Genomic DNA, 19,564 nt, shown 5'->3' with positions numbered 1-19,564 from the left:
TCACCATATAGTAGGTTTGCAGACCAACGGCTGTGCAGGACTGTGGCATTTCGAATATTCAGTGATTACTATGGTCAAGTATATAGATCTATGGGTGAACAACGTCAAGTGCACCTCTACCTGTTACTTTCAGACGAACCCTACGCTCTCTCTCATGCTGCGTTCACACCAAACGCAAATATGCGTCTGGCGTAGGGATGAGCGAGTACAGCATTATCTGTATCTGTATCAACCATATGAATTATCTGTATCTGTATCTGTACTCGGAGTGGGCGGGGCCTAACCCGGAAGTGGGTGGGATTTAACCTGGAAGTTGGTCATGTTGTCTTGAAATGGGCGGGGCTTTAACCGGTATGTTATTTTAAGCATGCAATTGATATGGGTTGATCAGAAATTGTTATATTTATTGCTGATTAGAAAACTATTTACATGACAGCATCAGCATTGAGCTTCAGATCAGTGGTTTTGATCATGATAACAAACAAACTATATACAGAACAACAATGAACAATGAATACAACACATGCGGTTGCAATTATGAAATAAAATGTAATGAACAAGAGTTTTCATTTCAACATAACTTTCTTTTTTTAACCTTGAGCAGTGTGATTTTTTATTTATTTATTTATTTATTTGTTTGTTTTTATTTTATTTTTTATTTCCACACCAGGTATGTGTGTGTGTGTGTGTATAGCTAATTAATTTGTAATATATTTTTTTTATACCACTACTTCGAACCAGCAGAAGGTTTTAAAAAAAAAAAAACGGCAGAGAGAGAGAGTGTGTGTGTGTGTGTGTGTGTGTGTGTGTGTGTGTGTGTGTGTAACTAATTAATTTGTAATACCACTACCATGGGCGACATTTGACTCTTGAGTCAGGGGTGGCAAGAAAAAAAAATCTGATGTAAGCATTAAAACAGTGCCCTACAGTAGGCTACTGCAGCACATCAAAGCAGTCAATTAAAGCGCTGCACTTCAGCCCGGGCCGATGGGCTCTGACTTTTTTTTACACCCCAGGGCTGCGGCTTTGGGCCAAATTTCACGTCATAGTTCAGACCCGGGCCGGCATCGGGCCTGTTTTAGGCTTCTCCTTATTTTCATAATTTAGACATCCATCAATTATTATGGCGAAGAAAAAAAATGCCGCGCTGGTGGAAACAACACGAAACTTCACTTTCGCTTTCACTTTTGAGACCGACTCAGACACCGTTTAGTGTGCTTTAGCGCAGCTGAATCCGCGTTCAAGCGCACACAATAGGCTAAAACTCGCCCCAAGCACCGGCAAAAATAAATAACAATGAATGTGTCGAGGAAAGAGTAAGGACATAAATGAATTATTTATTAATTAATTTGTGTATTCTGAGTCAGTGTCGCAAAGATCCTGACTCGCAATCTCCTTTTTGGACACGCCTTTAGAGAGAAATTCATCTTTACGGATTACATGAAAGAGTTTGTGCTTTTGATTTGTTTTATTTCGTTAAGTAATAATTTAAAGCTTTCTATAAATGTATTTATTATGTCTGTGAGGCATGCATTTCGCTTCATTTTGTTAAGCACTCCTGTTCAAGAACCAGACGGCAGAAAGCACATACTTTTTGTTTTCTTTATTTTATAAAAATGCTGTAACGTTTTTTTCGATGTATTACTCCTACTTTGTGAGCAAAAATGACGGATAATTTTAAATTGCTTCCAATGAAAAAAAATGCAAGTGATCGCGCTGGTGCCTCGATGTCCTGCAAGCTTTAGCTTCCACTTTCTGCACAAACTATGCGCATATAGCGCACATTTATCTGTAACGTTTAAACTACCATTGTTTTATACTTGAACTGTTTTATATCTATAGATTTCATTTTAGGCAAGTCGTGATGATTTGAGAAGGCAAACTGATCAAACAGACTATGATCAGTCTTTCGCTGGGCGCTGTTCGGTATATATATATATATATATATATATATATATATATATATATATATATATATATATATATATTTAACGAATAAAAAATGCTCCAAGCGTTTTTCTAAATTAGCTAAATAAAAAACAAAACTAAATATAAACATTTTGCCATTACATACAAAACTGAACTATTTTATAGCTGAAACAGTAAGTTGTTTTGGGAGAAGGGGAAATATATTTTTATCCCATCTATTGCTTCACAGTTATTTCGAAATAAACCCAGCGTAAATATGCAAATGTCACTCTCAAAGCATATCAGCTTGCATGTGCCGAAAAACGAAAGTTTCATACAAATTCTAAATGGATTATAGCCTGGAAAGTGCAAAGCACGCTCTCCTTATTATCACTAAAAGTTCATAGAGATCTCACAAAAATTCCGTTATAATTAATAAAGCTCTCTAAACTACACAATTAATATTTTATTTACATTGCGTCTACACTCATAAGATGATTCACGAGCGCACAAAACGGCACTTAATAAAAACCGATCAGGCGCTTTCAGCAGTGAGTGAATTCTGACAAGTGTTTCTAATTGTTCGGAAACAACAGATATGTCTGTGATTGGCTACGTTGCTCAACGCTGCAAAAACACGTTGGATAGTTTGCCAGATTGCTTTGCTTTCATTTGAGGGTTATATAGCACTGTCTAGTTCCCAAGTACAACCGAGCCTAAGCTTGGCTAAAGCAGTTGCAGCGGGGCTGTCGAGGATTCCATGACTAACCACAGGGGGGGCAACTGCCCCCCCTTGCCCCCCCCTAATGTCGCCCATGACCACTGCTTCCTTTTTTATTTATTTATTTATTCATGAAATACAAAAAAGAAAGTGTCAGACACTCAGTGTGTGAAGTAAAAAAAAACTGGTCAGAGCCAGTTGACGGTTTAAAAAAGAAAAAAAAAAAATTCTCCGACAGGCAGAGACGCGAGTCGCTTTTACCAAGCACCACGGCTGAACAAACCCCACGTTTACCAAAACTCTACTGTTTAAGTAAGTACTACAAACAAACCAAAGTAAAAAACAAACCTGAAGCTGAAGAAACCCTAAACGTTAACGGAAAAAAAAAACCTGCAAACCTGAGTGACTGAGGGAGAGAACAGAGAGAGAGCGCGCTGTTCTCTTCTCTTCTCAGTGTTCTGTGTGTGTGAGCAGAGCGGGACACAGCAACATAATAAATCTGTATGTGTGTAGGGGAGGGGTGCTGTGACTACTCTATCACAGAACGCAGACACAGTAAACTACCCAATGAGAATTTTTATTAAATCCGAGCACAGATATTGACTCGTATTACTCGTATGATAGTCGTACTCGGCAAAAGTGCTTTATCCGTGCCGGATACTCATTTCAGCCGAGTATCCGGCTCAACTCTAGTCTGGCGCGAGTGTTTTTAATATTAACTTAATGGTAAGACGCGTTAACGCGCGTCCAGAGTTCTTGCGGCGAGAATGAGGCGTTTAGCGCGGCGCGGTACACGCAAATTGGCCTAGATGCGCGAATGGCGCTAATTAAGCGTCTGTCGCGAATTATGCTTTTTGTGCATTCACGTGTTTGACATGAATTCGCGTCTGGTGCCCGAGTTGAAAAATCTGAACTTCTGCGTCAATTTGCGCCGCGTTAACCAATCAGGAGCCTGCTTGATGCTGTGGCGGCAGGCCCGCCCGGAGTCACTCATTCAAAATGGAGGAATGTCTAATTTTGGCAGTGAGTAGTCGGCCGGAGTTGTACGACACTACTTCGTATTTCTATAGAGACAGGAATAAAAAGGACCTCGCTTGGAAGAGTGTCGGTGAGGAGATTGGGCAACCTGGTAAGTTGTAAATAAGTTACACATTTCACTTTTGAGCCAACACGTTTATCGACCTGCGGCCTTCCCGCCATTTTTAACATCTATTTTCCCCCTAATATACAGCTACTTTTCGCTAACAAGATAATGTGTTTACTCAGAGGACATGTGCAGGAAAAAATGGAAGAGCCTCAGGGACACGTACCTGAAGGAGAAGAGGAAGGAGATGGATAAGAGGAGTGGGTCAGCAGCAGGGTCGGTGAAGAAGTGGAAGTATTCACAGATCCTGGGATTCATTGACCCCCTTCGTCACCCCACGGGAGACCACCAGTAACATAAAGGGGGGGGGGGGGTCGAGGCCCAGGTCATGGAGAACAAACACCCCAGGGACCAGGGAGAGGCGGAAGTAGGGGATACGGAAATAGGTGAGTTTTCCAATTAAGCCAATTTACAAGGCATATGCTGTCATTGTTTACAGATGAATAGTATAATGTAATCTCTCTATGACTATTAACATTTACTATTGTCTTGACAGAGCCTACTGATAATGAAGATCCAAGATCCCCTGCCGCTTCTCCTGTCTCCCCAGTCCCTGCTGCACCCACAGGTGTGTGAACATGTTTCGTGCAGAAAACATCAGTACAGTATCCACTCATAGCTTTAACATTCACTAATAATCATTGTATTTGTAAATGCAGACTAAATTCTATTGCAATGTATGCCACTAATCATCTCCATACATTCATTTTAATTACTGATCATTTGCATGTTTATGTTCCTGATGTTTATATGTCTGAATTATAACTTTAATTATGTAAAATATGTTAAAGCAAGTTCAAAATAATTTCACACTTGTATTTAAGCACTGGCTATGTCACTCACACAGGCACAGATATTATTCTCCCAATATCTAGACAATTTTGTTATTTCAATTATCATCTTTCTGTCTTCTCATGCACTGTGTGTTGTATTTTTGATTACACAGGCCAACAGAGGAGGAGAGGCATCCGGCTGCCCCGTGATGGTACGGCGGAGGTGGAGCAGACGCTGCTCGAGCTCCAGAGGTGTCCTCCAGCTCCAGCTCCACCACCACCACCGCTGCCGGCTGATGAACACTTCCTCCTCAGCCTTCTGCCTTTTCTGCAGAGCATGCCGCCTCAAACAAAAGAAATGATAAAATTTAAAATGTTTAAATTGGCGATGGAAAACAGCACCGTTGTGCTAAATTTGGAACAATTAGACCCCCACAGCCCATAGTAGGCTTTAAAAAATGTAAAAATGAGGCAGCAGGCTCTTCTCCTTTGTTCCCTGAGACTTTTCCACTCTTGCATCTTCCAAGCAAGGTCATTTTTATTTCTGTCTCTGTATGTTAATAGTTTGTACACATTGTATTTTTTAAAGTTTATTTTGTTATTTTACATTTATAATCAAATAATTTTATCAGAATCAGAAAGAGCTTTATTGCCAAGTATGCTTGCGCATACAAGGAATTTGTTTCAGTGTTATTAGCTTCCAGTACACAGAGACGCACAGACAATAAAAATAAGAGAATAAGAAAAATACACATATGTTAGCATAAATAGACCAAAAATAAAAATTGAAAATAATACTAATAATTGGTAAAAAATTGACAATAAACATGTATGTACAGTTGTGCTATAGGTGATAGGATGGAATACAGGGATGTGTTAGGGTGGAGGTGGTAGCAGTAGATAAAGTCAGATTATTCCACACATTTTTGCACAATGGGAGGAACATTTTAACTGTTCGTAAGGTGGTTGCCTGGGGGAAAAAACTGTTCACGCGTCTGGTAGTCCTGATCTTTGGGGCTCTGTAGCGCTGGCCGGATGGTAAGAGTTCAAAGAGGGGATGACTTGGATGTGAGGGGTCCAAAGTGACGCCTCACAGGTTATGTTTGGATAAATTATTTTGAAATATGACTAGGTTATAGCAGTTAACAGACATCTTGTAAAAAGATGGCCGCCAATGCGTCACCTTGGAATTATAAGGTTCTATCTGCGTTCCGAGTGGTTTTGAGATATTGAGCTTCAAAGATTTTGCATTTTATCTAGCAAAAATGATATGGGGAACAAGTCTCTTTCCTACAAGAGAATGACAGAGACCCTAAATGTATTCTGAATGTACAATATCAAAATCCTCTCAAATTTTTAAATGGGGATTTTGGGAACAGGTCAAATGCAGATAGAACCTTCTAATTCTAAAAAGTCGTTTTCTGCTTGGAATTATAAGGTTCTATCTCGCAAAACATTAATTAAAGCAACAATTTTCAAGAAATAAAAGTAGTTTACTTATAATTTGTTTTAAAACATAAATTACTGTTCTAACAATGTGTCAACATGTATGAGAATTTAATACTTTAATGCTTTCTTTATCACATTTATTTAATATTTTAGAACAAATATTTTTTTCTTATTTAAGTTAGGCATAAAAGGCAGTGCTGAATATTTTGTCCAGAGCAGATGTTTATTTTATAATTATAGTGGGTAATTTAAGACATTATTGCAGAAACAGTAAAAAAAATTAAGCTATTCTAATCCATCTGACCAGGATTTTATTCCACAAAAAGCCATATTCAGCCATATTCGCAAAACTATCATTTTCAACATCTTTAATAACAACAGTTTGATTGCTATTGACCACATTTACCATCAAACGACAGTGACACTTATATTTCATTATGTACTTTACATTAGCCTATGTAATTGATCTGCAGTAAAGCCATTCAAGCCAGTTGCAGATAATATCATTTGTTTTTTTGCCGGTAATATATATAATGCCGGTAGCATTATATAAGTAAAAAAAAAAAAAAAAAAAAAAAAAAAAACAAGCCATCATTATATTTTAAACACTGCCACTTAGAGGAATAAATGTGAATTGCACTTATTGATTCTGCAGACGTGTAACTGTTGTTTTACATTAAGTTATGGAGCAGTCTGGCGACATGACAAAGAAAGTTGTCATCCTGATTGGTCCTCTTGTTTGCATTCAAACTGCTGATTGGCTCACAGATAGAACCTTATAAAATCTTTTTCTTTTCTAAATAAAAAGTCCTAAAATGTACACAACTTTTAAAAAACCATCACATAATGTAAATAAATTGTCACAGAATAAGAATATGTGAATAACTCAATTTTGACAAAAATGTCAGAACCTTATAATTCTAAGGTGACGAATGGGGTTCGAAACTTCGCAAATCAAAGCAAATGAACACAAAGAGGTCACACTTATAAATGGCGGCAGACAGGAATTTAGACGCATTTTCGCGTTTGGTGTGAATGCAGCATTAGAGAGTGCTCCAAATATCAGCTTGTTAAATTTATAAAAATCACCTGGAAACCAGAAATCTTGCTGATTGATAGGAGATCAAATTCCTATTTTACTCATTAAAATGCAAATCAATTTGTAACTTTTTTAATTGAATTTTCCTGGATTTTTTTGTTGTTCTGTCTCTCACTGTTAAAAGTCAAGTCAAGTCAAGTCACCTTTATTTATATAGCGCCTTTTACAATACAGATTGTGTCAAAGCAACTGCACAGTATTTAAACAGCACAATAGTGTGTAAGTAACGCATTATTGTAACAATCAATTTTCAGTTAAAGGCAGTTCATCAATGAATTCAGTGATATCATCGTCAGTTCAGTTCAAATAGTATACGATATCGCTGGAAAATGTCCCCAACTAAGCAAGCCAGAGGCGACAGCGGCAAGGAACCAAAACTCCACAGGTGACAGAGATGGAGAAAAAAAACCTTGGGAGAAACCAGGCTCAGTCGGGGGACCAGTTCTCCTCTGGCCAGACCAAACAACAGTTTGTACCAATGTCTGATTGTAGAGAACTCATCAGGATCCCATGGTGTAGCACCGATGGCCGTCAAGGTTGGCGAGGTCTTTATTGATGATCCGCCTTGGAGCTCATCTGGTTGACATCCACGGCTATTGAAGTCATCTCCAGGTGGTGATCCATGATCTAAGCTGGGTACGGACTGGATCCGGGGGACTGGAGTGACCATCTGATCCGGATACAGGCTGGGTCTGGAGGCTACGGTGACCTCGGAATAAGAATGAAACAGACTAATATTAGCGTAGATGCCATTCTTTTTACGATGCAGCGAGTGCATCAGGTGTTATGGGAGGTGTTTTCGGTTCCGGTTGACCTAATTAATGCAGCCTAACAATCCTTTAACGGATTTGAATTATAGGAATGTGTTAATGATTTTATGTGTAAGCCAGGTTAAAGAGATGTGTCTTTAATCTAGATTTAAACTGACAGAGTGTGTCTGCCTCCCGAACAGTGTTAGGTAGATTGTTCCAGAGTTTAGGCGCTAGATAAGAAAATGATCTGCCACCCGCAGTTGATTTTGATATTCTAGGTATTATCAAATTGCCAGAATTTTGAGAACGCAGCGGACGTGAAGGACTATAATACGATAGGAGCTCGTTCAAGTACTGAGGAGCTAAACCATTGAGGGCTTTATAAGTAATTAGCAAGATTTTAAAATCTATACGATGTTTTATAGGGAGCCAATGCAATGCTGACAGAACCGGGCTAATATGCTCATACTTTCTGGTTCTAGTAAGAACTCTAGCTGCTGCATTTTGGACCAGCTGGAGTTTGTTTATTAAGCGTGCAGAACAACCACCCAATAAAGCATTACAATAATCTATCCTTGAGGTCATGAACGCATGAATTAACCCTCTGGGCCTCCTCATTAAGGGGTCACACTTGGCTCCCTCGCGGTCAAAAGTGACCGAAGCCTTAAAAAGTAACTTTTTTTTTTCTTCAGGAAAATCAATTAAATATATTTTTGTTCAATAATATTTTGTAATTATTATTTAGAATTTTGACCATTTTTTATGAATCTATGCAATATTTATACAGTTTTAATGAGCAATTTTTTCCCAGTAGATTTATATTTTATATTATATTTTTTAATTTATTATGTATTTATTATTTTTCAATAAATACAACATTTCACATTAAAATAGAGTAAAAGCATTTAAAATCCATTTTTTTAAAGTGAAAATTGCACCATCTAGTGGCATAAAAAATAAAAACTTGTGTAATGCCGTGTAAACTCCTGTATCTCCCTATATACAAATATACAGGGGCTTTGGGATTCCTATTGTTTTTTTTCTTTTTATTGTTTCTTCATTTTATTAGGCTTTGCATTTAGAAATATATTCAGACATTCTAAAAGATAAATTTTGGCAAGGTTTAGATATTTTTTTGATTGGATAAATATCAGGTTTTGCATTTTTCTGCTTATTTCTGTATGTCTCTGTGTGTGCCTGTGTGTGTGTGCGCGCGCGTGTGTGTGCGTGTGTGTGTCAGTTCTGTACTTTTGTTATTTTAGAGTGTCAGTCCTTGCTTGCTGAACACTTCTTTTCAGCACAGTTGCTCATTTATAGCTTGTATTATCAAAAGATTATCTGAATTATCACATTTTTTCGTATTTCCCATTCATTTCCTATGTCGGTCATTTTTGACCGCGAAGGAGCCAAGTGTGACTATTTTTTTTTTGACCCTTTAACATATCCGAATCATGTCACTGATTTTTTTTTGTACTCACATAGCTAATGCAACAAAAGTCACCAAGTGTCATCTCATTCTGATGAAGCTACGATTTTTAAAAATTCAAAACATAAAATTTTTCGGTCAAAAATGACCGAAGAGGCCCAGAGGGTTAATGTTTCAGCATTTGACATTGATAGCATAGGTCGTAATTTCGATATATTTTTAAGATGGAAAAATGCGGTTTTGCAGATGCTAGAAATGTGGCTTTCAAAGGAGAGATTGCTATCGAATAGGACGCCTAGGTTCCTAACTGATGATGACGAATTTACAGAGCAGCCATCTAGTATTAGACTGTGTTTTAGGTTATTACTTGTGGAGGTTTTAGGTCCAATAATTAATACCTCTGTTTTTTCAGAATTTAACAGTAAGAAGTTATTCGCCATCCAGTTTTTAATATCAGCTATGCATTCTGTTAGTTTTTCGAATGGATATGTTTTGCCGGGCTGCGAAGAAATATAGAGCTGAGTATCATCAGCGTAACAATGAAAGCTAACACCATGTTTCCTGATGATATCTCCCAAGGGTAACATGTAAAGTGTAAAAAGTAATGGCCCTAGTACTGAGCCTTGAGGTACTCCATACTGCACTTGCGATCTAAATGATACCTCTTCATTTATTGCCACAAACTGATGACGGTCAGATAAGTACGATTTGAACCATGCCAGTGCACTACCACTAATGCCTACATAATTTTCAAGTCTATTTAAAAGAATGTTGTGGTCAATAGTATCAAACGCAGCACTAAGATCCAGTAGCACTAATAGAGAGATGCAACCACGATCGCTTGACAATAGCAGGTCATTTGTTACTCTAATTAGAGCAGTCTCAGTACTATGATATGGTCTAAAACCTGACTGGAAATCCTCACAGATACCATTTTTCTCTAAGAAGGAGCATAATTGTGAGGATACTACCTTTTCTAGTATCTTTGACAGAAAAGGAAGATTCGAAATTGGTCTGTAGTTAATTAATTCATAGGGGTCAAGTTGTGGTTTTTTAATGAGTGGCTTAATAACAGCCAGTTTGAAGGTTTTGGGAACATATCCTAATGATAGTGACGAATTAATAATATTCAGAAGAGGATCAATGACTTCTGGAAGTACCTCCTTTAGTAGATTAGATGGAATAGGGTCTAACATACATGTTGTAGGTTTAGATGATTTAACAAGTTTATACAATTCCTCCTCTCCTATAATAGAGAATGAATGGAATTGTTCCTCAGGAAATCTACAACGCACTATCTGATGCGATACTGTAGCGGGCGGCTGTATGGTTACAATTTTATCTCTAATAGTGTCTATCTTGGAGGTAAAGTATGTCATAAAGTCATTACTGCTGTGCTTTTGGGAAATGTCTAAACCTGTTGCTGCTATATTTTTAGTTAATTTAACCACAGTATTGAACAAATACCTAGGGTTATGTTTGTTTTCTTCTAAGAGAGATGAAAAGTAATCCGATCTGGCAGTTTTTAATGCTTTCCTATAAGATAAATTACATTCACGCCAAGCAGTACGAAAAACCTCTAGTTTTGTTTTCCTCCAGCTGCATTCCATTTTTCGTGCTTTTCTCTTTAGGGCGCGAGTATGATCGTTATACCACGGTGTTACACTGTTTTTCTTAATCTTTTTTAGGCGCACTGGAGCAACTGTATCTAAAGTGCTAGAAAAGAGAGAGTCCATAGTTTCTATTACATCATCATGTTTTTCTGAGCTATTGGATATGCTGAGGAATTCAGATAAGTCAGGAAGATTACTTACAAAGCAGTCTTTTGTAGTAGAAGTGATGGTTCTACCGTATTTGTAGCAAGGAATTGAATTAACAGTTTTAGCTATCTGGATTATACAAGAGACTAGATAATGATCTGAGATATCATCGCTTTGCTGCAGAATTTTAACGCCATTAACATCAATTACATGTGACAGTATTAAATCTAGAGTATGATTTCGGCAATGAGTAGGACCTGACACGTGTTGTCTAACCCCAATAGAGTTCAAAATATCTATAAATGCTGTTCCTAATGCATCTTTTTCATTATCAACATGGATGTTAAAATCACCCACTATTAAGACTTTATCTGCGGCCAGCACTAATTCGGATAGAAAATCAGCAAATTCTTTAATAAAGTCTGTATGGTGCCCTGGTGGCCTGTATACAGTAGCTAGCACAAACGTCACAGGGGTTTTATCATTAGTACTTGTTTCTCTGGATAATACTATATGAAGCACCATAACTTCAAACGAGTTATATTTGAAGCCCGTTCTCTGAGAGACATTGAGAATACTGCTATAAATAGTAGAAACACCTCCTCCTTTACCTTTTAGACGCGGTTCATGTTTATAACAGTAATCTTGGGGGGTGGACTCGTTTAAAATAATGTAATCGTCTGGTTTTAGCCAGGTTTCTGTCAAACAGAGCACATCTAGGTTATGATCAGTGATCATATCATTTACAAAAAGTGCTTTCGTAGAAAGGGACCTGATATTCAATAAGCCAAGCTTTATCAATTGTTTCTCTGTATTATATATATTTTTTATTTGTTGAACATCAATTAAATTGTTAGTCTTGATTTGATTCAGGCGTTTTTTGTATTTTTTTGCTCGGGGAACAGACACAGTCTCTATAGTGTGATATCTAGGTGAAAGGGTCTCTATGTGCTGAGAAATAACTGATTTCTGTGACGTGAGGCGGCTAGCAGACGGTCGGTTTAGCCAGTCTGTCTGCTTCCTGACCTGGGCCCCAGTTAGTCAAGTGCAAACTCTAAGACTATGTGCCATATTTCTAGATAGAAGAGATGCTCCACATCCGGAGGGATGAAGACCATCTCTTTTCAACAGGTCAGGTCTGCCCCAAAAGCTTGTCCAATTGTCTATGAAACCTATGTTATTTCGCGGGCACCACTTTGACATCCAGCCGGTTAACGATGACAATCTACTATGTATCTCATCACCACGGTAAGCCGGGAGGGGACCAGAGCATATTACAGTGTCTGACATCGTGCTTGCAAGTTCACACACCTCTTTAACAGTATTTTTAGTGATCTCCGACTGGCGAAGTCGAACATCATTAGCGCCGACGTGAATAACAATCTTACTGAATTTACGTTTAGCATTAGCCAGCACTTTTAAATTTGCCAAGATGTCAGGCGCTCTGGCTCCCGGTAAACATTGGACTATGGTGGCTGGTGTCTCTATTTTCACGTTCCGTACAATAGAATCGCCAATTACTAGAGCACATTCATCAGGTTTCTCAGTGGGTGCGTCACTGAGTGGGGAGAACCTGTTTGATGTTCTGATCGGAACGGAAGAGCGGTGTTTTGACCCGCGACTATGCCGCCTCACAGTCACCCAATTGCCCTGCTGCATGGGCGTTGTTACCGGAACCGAACAATGTACAGGGCTTTCTGAGCTAGTCACATCCAAAACCGTATCTAAGGCCCTCACATTCTTACTATCCTCTATTAAAGTTTGGATGCGTGACTCTAGTTCTGAAATCTTCTCTGTCAGCCTGACTATATTCCTGCATTTATCACATGTATAAGGCTCACTGCTGACAGAGATAGATAAGCTATACATGTGGCAAGCAGTGCAGACAACAATAGTAGGAGAAGAAGCCATTACTCACCGTGATTGTAGAATGATTTCAACTTACCAATGTTGTTAGAGTTCCTGAAGAACAGATCAGGGGGAGAAAAAACGGAACGGAACCGGCTAAAAGAGTACTAACGATATTAAACACGAGAAAAAAAATAAAAACGTGAATGGAACGCAGATGGGAAGTTAACCGGCCAGCGCAATGCTAAAAATAGTAAACAAGAGTTAAAAGCGTGAATGGAGTGCGAGCGGCAAATTAACCGGCTATGGAATGCTAACGCGCTGCACTCGTGATTATAGAGTAAGGCGAACAATCAAATTAGTCAGATTAGTTTGATGGATAAGACCAGAAATTAAGTTAAGCTATATCTATCAATTTAAAACGGCAGAATTAACAATAAGATAGAGAATCCAGTAGAAAATCCAGTAGAAAAACGAAGCTGCAGAGAGCTACAAACAAACAGACCACTCTGCAGCAAGGCAGACTGGAAGCAGGGAAACAGCGAAACAGCGACACCCACAGGACAGGAGACATGTGAAGGTCGAAACCCTTGAGTCTGGCGCCTTGGACCGGTCGGCCATCCTGACAGTATGACAGCTGCGCTGTAAGTATCGGTGCAATTAATAAACTAATGGGAATCCAAAAGTCTGAGCTTTTGTCAAGTGATAGATATTTGCCATATTTAATATCTGAAACACATGCTATGTTGCTTAAGTGACATGTAAGGATACATGGAATTTTTTCAGGCTTCTGAAAAGTTGTTGTCAGAAGTGGGCCTTGAACCCACGCCTCCAATCAGAGACCAGAAGCCTCAGTATTTGAGAAGGTTGAAACCCTTGAGTCTGGCGCCTTAGACCGCTCTGCCATCCTGACAGAACAACATCTGTACTGTAAGTATCGGTGCAATTAATAAACTAATGGGATTTCAAAAGTCTGAGTTTTCATCAAGTGATAGATATTTGCCACATTTAAAATCTGAGAACATATTCTATATTGCTTAAGTCGTAGAAGTCATTTTTTCAGGCTTCTGAAAAGCTATTGTCAGAAGAGGGATTTGAACCCACGCCTCCATACAGAGACCAGAAGCCTTAGTATTTGAGAAGGTTGAAACCCTTGAGTCTGGCGCCTTAGACCGCTCGTCCATCCTGACAGTACGACAGCTGTGCTGTAAGTATCGGTGCAATTAATAAACTAATGGGAATCCAAAAGTATGAGCGTTCGTCAAGTGACAGATATTTGCCATATTTATTATCTAAGAACATATTCTATATTGCTTAAGTCATTTATGACATTTTTTCGCGCTCCTGAAAAATAGTTGTCAGAAGTGGGATTTGAACCTACGCCTCCAATCGGAGACCAGAAGCCTCAGTATTTGAGAAGGTCGAAACCCTTGAGCCTGGCGCCTTGGACCGGTCGGCCATCCTGACAGTACAACAGCTGTGCTGTAAGTATCGGTGCAATTAATAAACTAATGGGAGTCCAAAAGTGTGAGCTTTCGTCAAGTGACAGATATTTGCCATATTTAATATCTGAAACACATGCTATATTGCTTAAGTGACATATAAGGATATATGGAATTTTTTCAGGCTTCTGAAAAGTTGTTGTCAGAAGTGGGATTTGAACCCACGCCTCCAATCGGAGACCAGAAGCCTCAGTATTTGAGAAGGTCGAAACCCTTGAGTCTGGCGCCTTGGACCGGTCGGCCATCCTGACAGTATGACAGCTGCGCTGTAAGTATCGGTGCAATTAATAAACTAATGGGAATCCAAAAGTCTGAGCTTTTGTCAAGTGATAGATATTTGCCATATTTAATATCTGAAACACATGCTATGTTGCTTAAGTGACATGTAAGGATACATGGAATTTTTTCAGGCTTCTGAAAAGTTGTTGTCAGAAGTGGGCCTTGAAACCACGCCTCCAATCAGAGACCAGAAGCCTCAGTATTTGAGAAGGTTGAAACCCTTGAGTCTGGCGCCTTAGTCCGCTCGGCCATCCTGACAGTACGACAGCTGTACTGTAAGTATCGGTGCAATTAATAAACTAATGGGAATTCAAAAGTCTGAGCTTTCGTCAAGTGATAGATATTTGCCCTATTTAAAATCTGAGAACATATTCTATATTGCTTAAGTCATTTTTGACATTTTTTTCAGGCTCCTGAAAAATAGTTGTCAGAAGAGGGATTTGAACCCACACCTCCATTCGGAGACCAGAAGCCTTAGTATTTGAGAAGGTTGAAACCCTTGAGTCTGGCGCCTTAGGCCGCTCGGCCATCCTGACAATACGACAGCTGTGCTGTCAGTATCGGTGCAATTAATAAACTAATGGGAATCCAAAAGTCCGAGCTTTCGTCAAGTGACAGATATTTGCCATATTTAATACCTGAAACACATGCTATATTGCTTAAGTGACATATAAGGATATATGGAATTTTTTCAGGCTTCTGAAAAGTTGTTGTCAGAAGTGGGATTTGAACCCACGCCTCCAATCGGAGACCAGAAGCCTCAGTATTTGAGAAGGTCGAAACTCTTGAGTCTGGCGCCTTGGACCGCTCGGCCATCCTGACAGTATGACAGCTGCGCTGTAAGTATCGGTGCAATTAATAAACTAATGGGAATCCAAAAGTCTGAGCTTTTGTCAAGTGATAGATATTTGCCATATTTAATATCTGAAACACATGCTATGTTGCTTAAGTGACATGTAAGGATACATGGAATTTTTTCAGGCTTCTGAAAAGTTGTTGTCAGAAGAGGGATTTGAACACACGCCTCCAATCAGAGACCAGAAGCCTCAGTATTTGAGAAGGTCGAAACCCTTGAGTCTGGCGCCTTAGACCGCTCGTCCATCCTGACAGTACGACAGCTGTGCTGTAAGTATCGGTGCAATTAATAAACTAATGGGAATCCAAAAGTCTGAGCGTTCGTCAAGTGACAGATATTTGCCATATTTAATATCTAAGAACATATTCTATATTGCTTAAGTCATTTATGACATTTTTTCGCGCTCCTGAAAAATAGTTGTCAGAAGTGGGATTTGAACCTACGCCTCCAATCGGAGACCAGAAGCCTCAGTATTTGAGAAGGTCGAAACCCTTGAGTCTGGCGCCTTGGACCGGTCGGCCATCCTGACAGTACAACAGCTGTGCTGTAAGTATCGGTGCAATTAATAAACTAATGGGAGTCCAAAAGTCTGAGCTTTCGTCAAGTGACAGATATTTGCCATATTTAATATCTGAAACACATGCTATATTGCTTAAGTGACATATAAGGATATATGGAATTTTTTCAGGCTTCTGAAAAGTTGTTGTCAGAAGTGGGATTTGAACCCACGCCTCCAATCGGAGACCAGAAGCCTCAGTATTTGAGAAGGTCGAAACCCTTGAGTCTGGCGCCTTGGACCGGTCGGCCATCCTGACAGTATGACAGCTGCGCTGTAAGTATCGGTGCAATTAATAAACTAATGGGAATCCAAAAGTCTGAGCTTTTGTCAAGTGATAGATATTTGCCATATTTAATATCTGAAACACATGCTATGTTGCTTAAGTGACATGTAAGGATACATGGAATTTTTTCAGGCTTCTGAAAAGTTGTTGTCAGAAGTGGGCCTTGAAACCACGCCTCCAATCAGAGACCAGAAGCCTCAGTATTTGAGAAGGTTGAAACCCTTGAGTCTGGCGCCTTAGTCCGCTCGGCCATCCTGACAGTACGACAGCTGTACTGTAAGTATCGGTGCAATTAATAAACTAATGGGAATTCAAAAGTCTGAGCTTTCGTCAAGTGATAGATATTTGCCCTATTTAAAATCTGAGAACATATTCTATATTGCTTAAGTCATTTTTGACATTTTTTTCAGGCTCCTGAAAAATAGTTGTCAGAAGAGGGATTTGAACCCACACCTCCATTCGGAGACCAGAAGCCTTAGTATTTGAGAAGGTTGAAACCCTTGAGTCTGGCGCCTTAGGCCGCTCGGCCATCCTGACAATACGACAGCTGTGCTGTCAGTATCGGTGCAATTAATAAACTAATGGGAATCCAAAAGTCCGAGCTTTCGTCAAGTGACAGATATTTGCCATATTTAATACCTGAAACACATGCTATATTGCTTAAGTGACATATAAGGATATATGGAATTTTTTCAGGCTTCTGAAAAGTTGTTGTCAGAAGTGGGATTTGAACCCACGCCTCCAATCGGAGACCAGAAGCCTCAGTATTTGAGAAGGTCGAAACTCTTGAGTCTGGCGCCTTGGACCGCTCGGCCATCCTGACAGTATGACAGCTGCGCTGTAAGTATCGGTGCAATTAATAAACTAATGGGAATCCAAAAGTCTGAGCTTTTGTCAAGTGATAGATATTTGCCATATTTAATATCTGAAACACATGCTATGTTGCTTAAGTGACATGTAAGGATACATGGAATTTTTTCAAGCTTCTGAAAAGTTGTTGTCAGAAGAGGGATTTGAACACACACCTCCAATCAGAGACCAGAAGCCTCAGTATTTGAGAAGGTCGAAACCCTTGAGTCTGGCGCCTTAGACCGCTCGTCCATCCTGACAGTACGACAGCTGTGCTGTAAGTATCGGTGCAATTAATAAACTAATGGGAATCCAAAAGTCTGAGCGTTCGTCAAGTGACAGATATTTGCCATATTTAATATCTAAGAACATATTCTATATTGCTTAAGTCATTTATGACATTTTTTCGCGCTCCTGAAAAATAGTTGTCAGAAGTGGGATTTGAACCTACGCCTCCAATCGGAGACCAGAAGCCTCAGTATTTGAGAAGGTCGAAACCCTTGAGTCTGGCGCCTTGGACCGGTCGGCCATCCTGACAGTACAACAGCTGTGCTGTAAGTATCGGTGCAATTAATAAACTAATGGGAGTCCAAAAGTCTGAGCTTTCGTCAAGTGACAGATATTTGCCATATTTAATATCTGAAACACATGCTATATTGCTTAAGTGACATATAAGGATATATGGAATTTTTTCAGGCTTCTGAAAAGTTGTTGTCAGAAGTGGGATTTGAACCCACGCCTCCAATCGGAGACCAGAAGCCTCAGTATTTGAGAAGGTCGAAACCCTTGAGTCTGGCGCCTTAGACTGCTCGGACATCCTGACATTACAACAGCTTTACTGTAAGTATCGGTACAAATAGAGAACTAATGGGAATCCAAAAGTCAGAGTTTTCTTCAAGTGGTTGATATTTGCCATATTTAATAACTGAAAAACATACTATGTTGCTTAAGTGACATATAATGATATATGGAATTTTTTCAGGTTTCTGAAAAGTTGTTGTCAAAAGTGGGATTTGAACCTACGCCTCCATTCAGAGACCAGAAGTCCCAGTATTTGAGAATGTTGAAACCCTTGAGTCTGGCGCCTTAGACCGCTCGGCCATCCTGACAGTACGACAGCTGTGCTGTAAGTATCGGTGCAATTAATAAACTAATGGGAATCCAAAAGTATGAGCTTTCGTCAAGTGATAGATATTTGCCATATTTAAAATCTGAGAACATATTCTATATTGCTTAAGTCATTTATGACATTTTTTCGGGCTCCTGAAAAATAGTTGTCAGAAGTGGGATTTGAACCTACGCCTCCATTCGGAGACCAGAAGCCTCAGTATTTCAGAAGGTTGAAACCTGGAGTCTGGTGCCTTAGACCGCTCGGCCATCCTGACAGTTCGATAGCTGTGCTGTAAGTATCGGTGCAATTAATAAACTAATGGGAATCCAAAAGTCTGAGTTTTTGTCAAGTGATAGATATTTGCCACATTTAAAATCTGAGAACATTTTCTATATTGCTTAAGTCATTTATGACATTTTTTCAGGCTCCTGAAAAATAGCTGTCAGAAGTGGGATTTGAACCCACGCCTCCATTTGGAGACCAGAAGCCTCAGGATTTGAGAAGGTTGAAACCCTTGCTTTGGGCGGCTTAGACCGCTCGGCCATCCTGACAGTACGACAGCTGTGCTGTAAGTATCGGTGCAATTAATAAACTAATGGGAATCCAAAAGTATGAGCTTTCGTCAAGTGATAGATATTTGCCATATTTAAAATCTAAGAACATATTCTATATTGCTTAAGTCATTTATGACATTTTTTCGGGCTCCTGAAAAATAGTTGTCAGAAGTGGGATTTGAACCTACGCCTCCATTCGGAGACCAGAAGCCTCAGTATTTGAGAAGGTTGAAACCTTGAGTCTGGCGCCTTAGACCGCTCGGCCACCCTGACAGTACAACAGCTGTGCTGTAAGTATCGGTGCAATTAATAAACTAATGGGAATCCAAAAGTCTGAGCTTTTGTCAAGTGATAGATACAGTATTTGCCCTATTTAAAATCTGAGAACATATTCTATATTGCTTAAGTCATTTTTGACATTTTTTCGGGCTCCTGAAAAATAGTTGTCAGAAGAGGGATTTGAACCAACGCCTCCATTCGGAGACCAAAAGCCTCAGTATTTGAGAAGGTTGAAACTCTTGAGTCTGGCGCCTTAGACCGCTCGTCCATCCTGACAGAACAACATCTGTGCGGTAAGTATCGGCGCAATTAATAAACTAATGGGAATCCAAAAGTCTGAGTTTTCGTCAAGTGATAGATATTTGCCACATTTAAAATCTGAGAACATATTCTATATTGCTTAAGTCGTAGA

At 39.3% G+C, this 19,564-nt stretch overlaps 1 protein-coding gene and 12 non-coding genes across 13 annotated transcripts in view; all 13 read right to left on the bottom strand.

Moving 5' to 3' along the window:
- Positions 1–19,564, bottom strand: part of LOC141305375 (uncharacterized) — a 566,500-nt gene that overhangs the window by 125,819 nt on the left and 421,117 nt on the right. The gene's annotated exons all lie outside the window — the stretch shown is intronic.
- Positions 14,523–14,633, bottom strand: trnal-caa (transfer RNA leucine (anticodon CAA)). The gene is made up of 2 exons: positions 14,596–14,633; positions 14,523–14,568 (listed from the first exon to the last, which is right to left on the bottom strand). It is a non-coding gene; the product is annotated as a tRNA-Leu (tRNA).
- On the bottom strand, positions 15,087–15,197 carry trnal-caa (transfer RNA leucine (anticodon CAA)). Its single transcript has 2 exons — positions 15,160–15,197; positions 15,087–15,132 (listed from the first exon to the last, which is right to left on the bottom strand). It is a non-coding gene; the product is annotated as a tRNA-Leu (tRNA).
- trnal-caa (transfer RNA leucine (anticodon CAA)) lies at positions 15,373–15,483 on the bottom strand. The gene is made up of 2 exons: positions 15,446–15,483; positions 15,373–15,418 (listed from the first exon to the last, which is right to left on the bottom strand). It is a non-coding gene; the product is annotated as a tRNA-Leu (tRNA).
- Positions 15,936–16,046, bottom strand: trnal-caa (transfer RNA leucine (anticodon CAA)). The gene is made up of 2 exons: positions 16,009–16,046; positions 15,936–15,981 (listed from the first exon to the last, which is right to left on the bottom strand). It is a non-coding gene; the product is annotated as a tRNA-Leu (tRNA).
- trnal-caa (transfer RNA leucine (anticodon CAA)) lies at positions 16,222–16,332 on the bottom strand. Its single transcript has 2 exons — positions 16,295–16,332; positions 16,222–16,267 (listed from the first exon to the last, which is right to left on the bottom strand). It is a non-coding gene; the product is annotated as a tRNA-Leu (tRNA).
- On the bottom strand, positions 16,786–16,896 carry trnal-caa (transfer RNA leucine (anticodon CAA)). The gene is made up of 2 exons: positions 16,859–16,896; positions 16,786–16,831 (listed from the first exon to the last, which is right to left on the bottom strand). It is a non-coding gene; the product is annotated as a tRNA-Leu (tRNA).
- Positions 17,072–17,182, bottom strand: trnal-caa (transfer RNA leucine (anticodon CAA)). The gene is made up of 2 exons: positions 17,145–17,182; positions 17,072–17,117 (listed from the first exon to the last, which is right to left on the bottom strand). It is a non-coding gene; the product is annotated as a tRNA-Leu (tRNA).
- On the bottom strand, positions 17,635–17,745 carry trnal-caa (transfer RNA leucine (anticodon CAA)). Its single transcript has 2 exons — positions 17,708–17,745; positions 17,635–17,680 (listed from the first exon to the last, which is right to left on the bottom strand). It is a non-coding gene; the product is annotated as a tRNA-Leu (tRNA).
- Positions 17,921–18,031, bottom strand: trnal-caa (transfer RNA leucine (anticodon CAA)). Its single transcript has 2 exons — positions 17,994–18,031; positions 17,921–17,966 (listed from the first exon to the last, which is right to left on the bottom strand). It is a non-coding gene; the product is annotated as a tRNA-Leu (tRNA).
- On the bottom strand, positions 18,207–18,317 carry trnal-caa (transfer RNA leucine (anticodon CAA)). Its single transcript has 2 exons — positions 18,280–18,317; positions 18,207–18,252 (listed from the first exon to the last, which is right to left on the bottom strand). It is a non-coding gene; the product is annotated as a tRNA-Leu (tRNA).
- On the bottom strand, positions 18,484–18,593 carry trnaw-cca (transfer RNA tryptophan (anticodon CCA)). Its single transcript has 2 exons — positions 18,556–18,593; positions 18,484–18,529 (listed from the first exon to the last, which is right to left on the bottom strand). It is a non-coding gene; the product is annotated as a tRNA-Trp (tRNA).
- Positions 19,037–19,146, bottom strand: trnal-caa (transfer RNA leucine (anticodon CAA)). Its single transcript has 2 exons — positions 19,109–19,146; positions 19,037–19,082 (listed from the first exon to the last, which is right to left on the bottom strand). It is a non-coding gene; the product is annotated as a tRNA-Leu (tRNA).

The sequence above is a fragment of the Garra rufa genome, unplaced genomic scaffold, assembly GCF_049309525.1.
Source record: "Garra rufa unplaced genomic scaffold, GarRuf1.0 hap1_unplaced_002, whole genome shotgun sequence".
NCBI classification, from domain to species: Eukaryota; Metazoa; Chordata; class Actinopteri; order Cypriniformes; family Cyprinidae; genus Garra; species Garra rufa.
The sequence above is the reverse complement of the archived record's forward strand: the minus strand, read 5'-3'. Positions and strand labels throughout refer to the sequence as shown.